The sequence below is a fragment of the Triticum urartu genome, chromosome 6A, assembly GCF_056163025.1.
Source record: "Triticum urartu cultivar PI428250 chromosome 6A, HENAU_Tu73, whole genome shotgun sequence".
NCBI lineage: Eukaryota > Viridiplantae > Streptophyta > Magnoliopsida > Poales > Poaceae > Triticum > Triticum urartu.
The window spans coordinates 282,695,785-282,704,291 of NC_141878.1; positions in this window are offsets into that span (position 1 = coordinate 282,695,785).

Genomic DNA, 8,507 nt, shown 5'->3' on the forward strand with positions numbered 1-8,507 from the left:
CCATAATCTAGTGCACAGGCTCTCAACATGTCCTCTAGAATCTGATTAACTCTCTGTGCCTGTCCATCGGTCTGCGGATGAAAGATGTACTCAACTCTAGCCTAGTAACCAAAGTCTGGTGCAGCTGATTCCAAAATATCAAGGTAAACTGTGGCCCTCTATCTGATACGATGGTCCTTGGAACTCCATGCAGACTTACGATCCTGGTCATATATATCTTGGCCAACTTCGCGCTTGTATATGTGGTTTTCACGAGGATAAAGTGAGCCACTTTGGTCAAGCGATCAACTACTACCCAGATTGAGTCATATCATGATCTGGTCCTGTGTAATCCAGTGATGAAATATATGCCAAGTTTATCCCACTTCCAATCGGGTATCGACATAGGCTGTTATAATCCTGCTGGCTTCTGATGTTCTGCCTTCACTCTCTGACATACATCACATACTGCTACATACTCGGCGATATCCTTCTTCATACCTGTCCACCAAAAACGTTCCTTCAAATCCAAATACATCTTGGTGTTTCCAGGGTGAATCGAGTATGGCGAGTCATGAGCCTCCTGAAGTATTAATTTCCTGATCTCTGCATTATTGGGCACATATACACGATCCTCAACCCATAAAGTCTCGTGCTCATCCTCACGAAAACCTTTGGCTTTTCCTTTGCTCATCTTCTCCTCTATCTCAGTGATTTCCTTATCATCCTTCTAAGCTTCTAGAATCTTTCCCAATAATGTAGGCTGAACCTCCATTGCTGCAACAAAGCCTCTTGGAACTATCTTCAAACGTAGTTCCTTGAGATCGTCAACTTACTCTTGCAGTAATCCCTCGCTTATGAGGGTATTGACATAACTCCTGCGGCTCAAAGCGTCTGCTACGACATTGGCCTTGCCTGGGTGATAATGCAACTTCATATCACAATCCTTTACGAGCTCCAACCATCTCCTCTGCCTGAGATTCAACTCCTTCTGCGTGAAAATGCACTTGAAACTCTTGTGATCCATGTACACATCACAACGGTTTCCAATCAGAAATTTTCTCCAGGTCTTGAGCGCATGCACTACGGCTACTAACTCCAAATCATGGGTGGCATAATTCAACTCATGAGGTCGAAGCTACTATGAGGCATATGAAACAACTCTTCCATCTTGGATAATTACACCTCCAAGTCCCAAGCGAGAAGCGTCGCAATACACTTGGAAATCTTTGTGTATATCCGGAAGAATCAGTACTGGGGTTGTAACCAAACGTTTCTTCAACTCCTGAAAACTGGCCTCACAATCCTCAGTCCATTTGAACTTGGTGTCCTTCTTCAACAACTCTGTCATGGGTTTCGCAATCTTGGAAAAATTCTCAATGAACCTCCGATAATATCCTACGAGTCCCAGAAAACTTCGGATCTCTCCAGCTGAGGTCGATGCCAATCAATCAGTGGTAGACTGGACCTTGGTAGGGTCTACGGCTATACCTTCTCCTGATATAACATGTCCACGAAATCCAACTTCCTTCAACCAAAACTCACACTTGCTGAACTTGGCATATACCTTCTCATGAGCTTCTCGAGAACTAAACGCAAGTGTTCCTTGTGTTCCTCTTCATTCCTCGAGTACACCAAAACATCATCAATGAACACCACAACAAACTTATCCAAAAACTCCATGAACACCTTGTTCATCATACTCATAAAATAGGTAGGGGCATTAGTCAATCCAAATGACATGACCGTGTACTCATATTGTCTATACCTTGTGGTAAAAGCTGTCTTAGGTATATCCTGTTCTCGGATCTTCAACTGGTGGTATCCTGATCAAAGATCGATCTTGGAGAATACTTTAGCTCCTTGCAACTGGTCAAACAGATCATTGTTCATCGGTAGTGGATACTTGTTCTTGATCGTCACTTCATTCAACGCCCGATAATCAACAACCATTATCAAAGATCCATCCTTCTTCTCAAGTAAGAGCACTGGGGCTCCCCATGGTGATGAACTGGGTCGGATATAACCTTTCTCCAATAACTCCTTAATCTGCTTCTTAATTTCCTCCAGATCATTTGCGGGCATCCCATACGGTCTCTTCTATATTGGTCCGGTGCCTGGCAACAACTCTATCAAAAACTCTATGTCTCGATCTGACGGCATGCCTGGTAGTTCCTCTGGAAATACATCCGGGTAATCCTTCACAACGGGCACTTCTTCCTTAACAACTCCCGAGAGAGAATTTACTTGGGTCCTCCTTGGCGCATGCCTAGACACATACTTGATCCTTTTTCCCTCCAGGGTGGTGAGTAGAATTGAATTACTAGCACAATCGATATTTCCTCCATACATGGATAGCCAATCCATGCCTAATATCACATCCAATCCTTGTGACTCGAAAATTATCAGGTCTGAGGGGAAAACATGCCTACCTATGGTCAATGGAACCTGAAAACATCCACTGCTTACCATATACTCCGCTCCAGGTGAGCTTACTAACATAGGAGTCTTAAGAACTTTGGTGGGCAACTTATATTTATCCACAAGTCCCCTTGATATGTATGAATGCGATGCACCAATATCAAAAAGAACTATTGCAGTAAATGACTTAATAAAAAACTTACCTATAACTGCATCTGGCTGATCTTCAACCTCCTCCACGTTAACGTGGTTCACTTGTCCTCTGGTGAAAGGTTGGACTTCCTCCCAGAGTTTCCATTTCCATTGACGTTCTTCAGCTCTGAGTAGTCATTGGCATAGTGTCCAGTCTTCCCGCACTTGTAACAGGTGACATGACTCGGGTCTTTCTTAGCGGGTGTTGCTGGATTGGGACGGTTCTCGCTGCTGCTTCCTCCATTCCCATTTCCATTCTTAGGCCCATTGTGGTTATGTGAGCTTCCTCCATTGTGAGTATGGCTTCCATGGTTATGGGTGTAACCTCCGCAGTTAGGGGTAAAGCGAGGCTTCTGCTGAGCTCCAGAATTCTACTTCCCCTGTCCATACTTCCGTTTGCGGCTCTCTATCTGCTGTTGTTTGCTTTCAATCATAAGGGCCTTGTCTACCAACTCCTGGTAGTTAGTAAATGTTGCCACCATCAACTGCATCCCATCTTATCATTCATCCCTTCCATAAACTTCTCCTGCTTCGCGGTATCTGTGGCCACATCATCTAGGGCATAGCGAGCTAACTTGCTAAACTCATCCACGTACTGCCCCACAGTACAATTTCGCTGGCGTAAGTTGCGAAACTCACGCTTCTTCATATTCATTGCTCCCGTAGAGACATGGGATGTGCGGAAAGCTTGCTAAAACTGACCCGTGTGACATTGGCTATGGGAAAAGTGGATGTGTAATTATCCCACCATGAGGCTGCGGGTCCATCCAATTGATGTGGAGCAAAACGTACCTTCTCAGCATCTATGCAACCTGCGGTGGTCAGCTCCCTTCCAATCTTGCGGAGCCAGTCATCAGCAACAAACGGCTCGGTGCTACTAGAAAACACCAGCGGATTTAACCTTGGGAAACAGGCTAAGTTGTCAACTGGAGGTGGTGGTGGCGGATTGTTATTGTTGTTCCCTTGGTTCTGGACTAGTAGATTCATCAAGGCATTTTGCTACTAGATCAACTGGGTGAGCTCCGGTGGAAAGACAAATCCGGGGTCACGTCTCAGAGGCATCTGATAGGTTTAGAGGGAAGAGTTTAGAATAGAGTGGGGTCTAAGGAGAAATCACTGCCCATATGCACATGAGACAAACACTTTCATATCACACCACTCAATTCAAACAAGGGCATACAATCGATCTAGCTACCGTTACAAAATACTCAGACTACTACTATATACATGGGGGAACACTACTGATAATATGGTGGTTAACTAGAAATTTTGATCGGAAGAAGACTCCATGATATCTGCTCCAGCTTCGTCTTCATAATCATCATCACTGTCAGGGTCGGAGTCAGTGTCGTCGATGATGATGTAGTCCTCGGGATGGTTGTCCTCCCCTGGCGTAGTGTAACACCCTCGATGCGACTATATCTCCCACGTGTCGAGGCACGACTTAGAGGCATAATCGCATTGAAGGCATATGTCGCAAGTTAGGCCATCTTCACAACATCCCATGTAATATAAATAATAAAGGGGAGATAACATAGTTGGCTTACACTCGCCACATCAATCAAGTGCATAAATAACATTACATCATCCAAACACTCATGGCCCGACTGTGGTGCCAAAATAAAAGAGAACCCAACATGCGACACCGGTCCCAATCACCCCCAACTGGGCACCACTACTGATCATCGGGAAAGGAAACATAGTAACGTTGTGAGTCTTCGTCAAACTCCCACTTGAGCTCATACGCGTCTCCTGGAGCGGAATCATCAGGCCCTGCATCTGGTGTAATAGTAATCTGTGAGCCACAGGGACTCAGCAATCTCGCACCCTCGCGATCAAGACTATTTAAGCTTATAGGTAAGGCAAGGTAAAATATGAGTGGAGCTGCAGCAAGCGACTAGCAAGTATGGTGGCTAACTTATTCGCAAAAGAGAGCAAGAAGAGGAGGCAAAGCATGAGCGAGAAACTAGAGAACAACCTGCGCAAACATTACTCCAACACCGTGTCCACTTCCCGGACTCCGCCGAGGAGAGGCCATCACGGTAACACACTCAGTTGATTCATTTTAATTAAGTTAAGGTTCAAGTTATCTACAACCGAACATTAACAAATTCCCATCTGCCCATAACCGCGGGCACGGCTTTCAAAAGTTCAAATCCCTGCAGGGGAGTCCCAACTTAGCCCATGACAAGCTCTCACGGTCAACGAAGGAATAGACCTCCTCCCAAGACGTTCCGATCAGACTCGGTATCTCGGTTACTCAAGACACTTCGACAGGTTAAAACAAATCCAGCAACACCGCCCGAATGTGCCGAAAAATCCCGATAGGAGCTGCACATATCTCTTTCTCAGGGCACACTCAGATGAACACTACGTACAACTAAAACCAACCCTCAAGTTGCCCTGAGGTGGCGCTGCAAGTGGCTCTATTTGGACCAACACTCAGAGGAGCACTGGCCCGGGGGGGTTAAAATAATGATGACCCTTGAGTCTGCAGAACCCAAGGGAAAGAAAAGGCTAGGTGGCAAATGGTAAAACCAAGGTTGAGCATTGCTGGAAAAGCTTTAATCAAGGCGAACTATCAAGGGGTTCCCATTATAACCCAACCGCGTAAGGAACGCAAAATCCGGGAACATAACACCGATATGACGGAAACTAGGGCGGCAAGAGTGGAACAAAACACTAGGCGAGAGGCTGAGCCTTCCACCCTTTACCAAGTATATAGATGCATTAAGGTAGCAAGATAACATAATGATATCCCAACAAGTAAATAAATGTTCCAACAAGGAACGGCCTCCAATCTTCACCTGCAACTAGCAACGCTATAAGAGGGGCTGAGCAAAGCGGTAACATAGCCAAACAACGGTTCGCTAGGACATGATGGGTTAGAGGTTTGACATGGCAATTTGGGAGGCTTGAAAACAAGTGGTAGGCATCGTAGCATTGGCATAGCAAAAGAGCGAGCAAACTAGCATAGCAAAGATAGTAGTGATTTCGAGGGTATCATCATCTTGCCTGCACAGTTGTCAGAGTTGACTGGATCCTCGAAAGCAAACTCAACGGGCTCCTCGTTAGCGAACTCGTCTCCCGGCTCCACCCAAACAAGACAAACAAGCAACAAGGACACAATCAACCACGTGCAAGAATCAAGCAATATGATGCAATGATGATATGCTATGCGGGATGCGATGCGGGATGCAAAATGCAAGATATGACAGGAAATGCAAGAACCTGGCCTCAACTTGGAAATCCAAGTGTGCCACTGGAAATATGAGATGAAATCGCTTGAAAACAATATAAAGAACGCCGGAATCGGAGTTACGGTTTGGAAATGGCAAGCGATTCAAAAATGACACCAGTCTGCGATTTACAGCAAGTAGGCATCTAAATGCAATGAGATGAACATGCTACAGCACCCAAACAAGACAACAAAATACATGGCAGGGATGCATACAAGATGCTTAACAAAAGTCTAGCACTTAGCTACGGCCAATTCACCCATTAACAGGTTCAAACAAGCATGGAAAAAATGCATATGACAAACAGTTCTCAGACTTAGTGAAATTAACACTTGTCTGGAATTTCAGACGAGGTAGCTCTCTTTGGAGCAACAAAACTACATGCTACAGGATCTGAACATGGCAAAGTAAAGCATGGCATGGAGCTACTCAAAGAGATTAACAAAAGTCCCTTAGTGACCTTGAGCCAAAAGGGATCAGAAAATACAATTGCAAGCACGTGAACATAGCAAAAATATAATCGGTTTTCATACTTAGTGAAAACTGGCACATGCTGAAATATAACTCAAGTAGGCATGTTTACGAGCTCGATGCACTCACTACGGTGCAAGTCATGGCAAGACAAGCATACACCCATCAAGAAGGCACAAAATGCAATCTAGACATGGCAGGAACAATAGCATAGCATGCATGGATCAACTACAACATCACCGGCAAAATTGCAAACAAGTTGACAATCTGCCCAGATTCACAAAGTAGCAAAAGTAGAGCTCGATTGACTCAATCTAGGTTGCTCCATAATTGCAAACAAAGACATGGATGGATAGAGCACTACAATATTAGCAAAACATCCTTACTGATCATCCTCATAAGAGGCAAGGATCACTAGGAAACAACATGAACATATGGCATCATGAGATAAACAGCTGCAGGACTTAGTGAAATTACCAAGTCCCTGAAAACAGAATTAGCAAGTACACCACTTTGCAAGCTTGCACTAGACACCACACACATCACAAAAATACATGGGTTGCACCTCTGGAAAGATGACAAAACCCTTAACAAAACACATGTAGAGCATCAGGGCATATCATGCACACATTAATCATGGCAAAAATGACAAAAGTGCTAAACGGAGTAGCAGATCTGACAATTAACTCAAGTAGCCCTCTTCTAACAGCATTTCGGGCATCAAGATGAACTCAAATGAAAATTTTGCAACGGAATGAATTGATGTGCTCTCTGAGATGAACATTTTGATATGCTATATGCATGAATCGGAGCTACAGATGCAAAGTTACGGAGCCGTGAACATGAGCACTTGAACTAAAAATTTCGGGACTTCGAGAAAAAACGACCTAGGATTTCACTGTTCACAGATCTGGGATCCGGGCACGGATTACGAAGTTCGCCGGAATTACTGTTCACGCCGGAGAAGAAGAGGACGGTGGCCGGGGCGGCGAGAAGACGGCGAGGAGGTGGCGAGGAGGCGGCGCCGGCGGGCACGGACGCCGAGGTGGCGGGCGCGGCGGACGAGGCGCGGCGACGCGCCGGCGTCGAGGCGGCGGGGCGGAGCGGCCGGCCGGCGTCGGGGTGAAGGGCGCCGGCGAGGGGCGCGGGCGGTGCTGCCCGGGGGGAGGCGCGGGGCACGCGTGGGCCGGGAGGGCCCGTCCCGGGCCCCGCGGGCTGGTGGCGGCGGCGAAGTGGGGCTGAGGGCGCGGGCGAATGGCGCGGCGACAAGTGGCGGTGGGGATGATCCGGACAATGTCCGTCGGTGCAGTTTTGTCCGGCGGCGCGCGATGAGGTGGATCTAGGGTTTTTTGGGAGGAAGGGGAAGGAGATTTCGGAGAGGGTCTATTTATAGGCCTAGAGGGAGCTAGGAGAGTCCAAATGAGGTGCGGTTTTCGGCCACGCAATCGTGATCGAACGCTCTAGATGATGGAGCAGAGTTAGGTTGTTTTTGGGCCAAATTGGAGGGGTGTTGGGCTGCAACACACACGAGGCCTTTTCGGTCCCTCGGTTAACTGTTGGAGTATCAAACGAAGTCCAAATGATACGAAACTTGACAGGCGGTCTACCGGTAGTAAACCAAGGCCGCTTGGCAAGTCTCGGTCCAATCCGGAAATGTTTAATCCCCACACATGAAAGAAAGCTAGAAATGACCACCGGAGGAGAACGAAGCGCCGGAATGCAAAACGGACAACGGGGAAAATGCTCGAATGCATGAGACGAACACGTATGCAAATGCAATGCACATGATGACATGATATGAGATGCATGACAACGATAACAACACACGGAGACAAAGACCCGAACCCGAGGAAATAAATATAACTTAACGCCGGAAATGGCAAGAGTTGGAGTACAAATTGGGAAAGTTACATCCGGGGTGTTACAACACTCCACCACTACGAAAGGATCTCGTCCCGAGATCTAGGACTGAAAGAACACCGGGTACTCAAAACGGAGGTGATCCTCGCGTTCCCAGGTAGCTTCACGGTCGGAATGGTGTGACCACTTGACTTTGAGAAATTTGATCGACTTGTTGCGAGTCTTGCGTTCAGTCTCTTCAAGAATAGCAACTGGGTGCTCTCGATAAGAGAGATCTTCTTGGAGCTCAATGTCCTCGAAGTTGATGGTGCGGTCAGGAGTCTTGAAGCACTTTCGAAGCTGAGA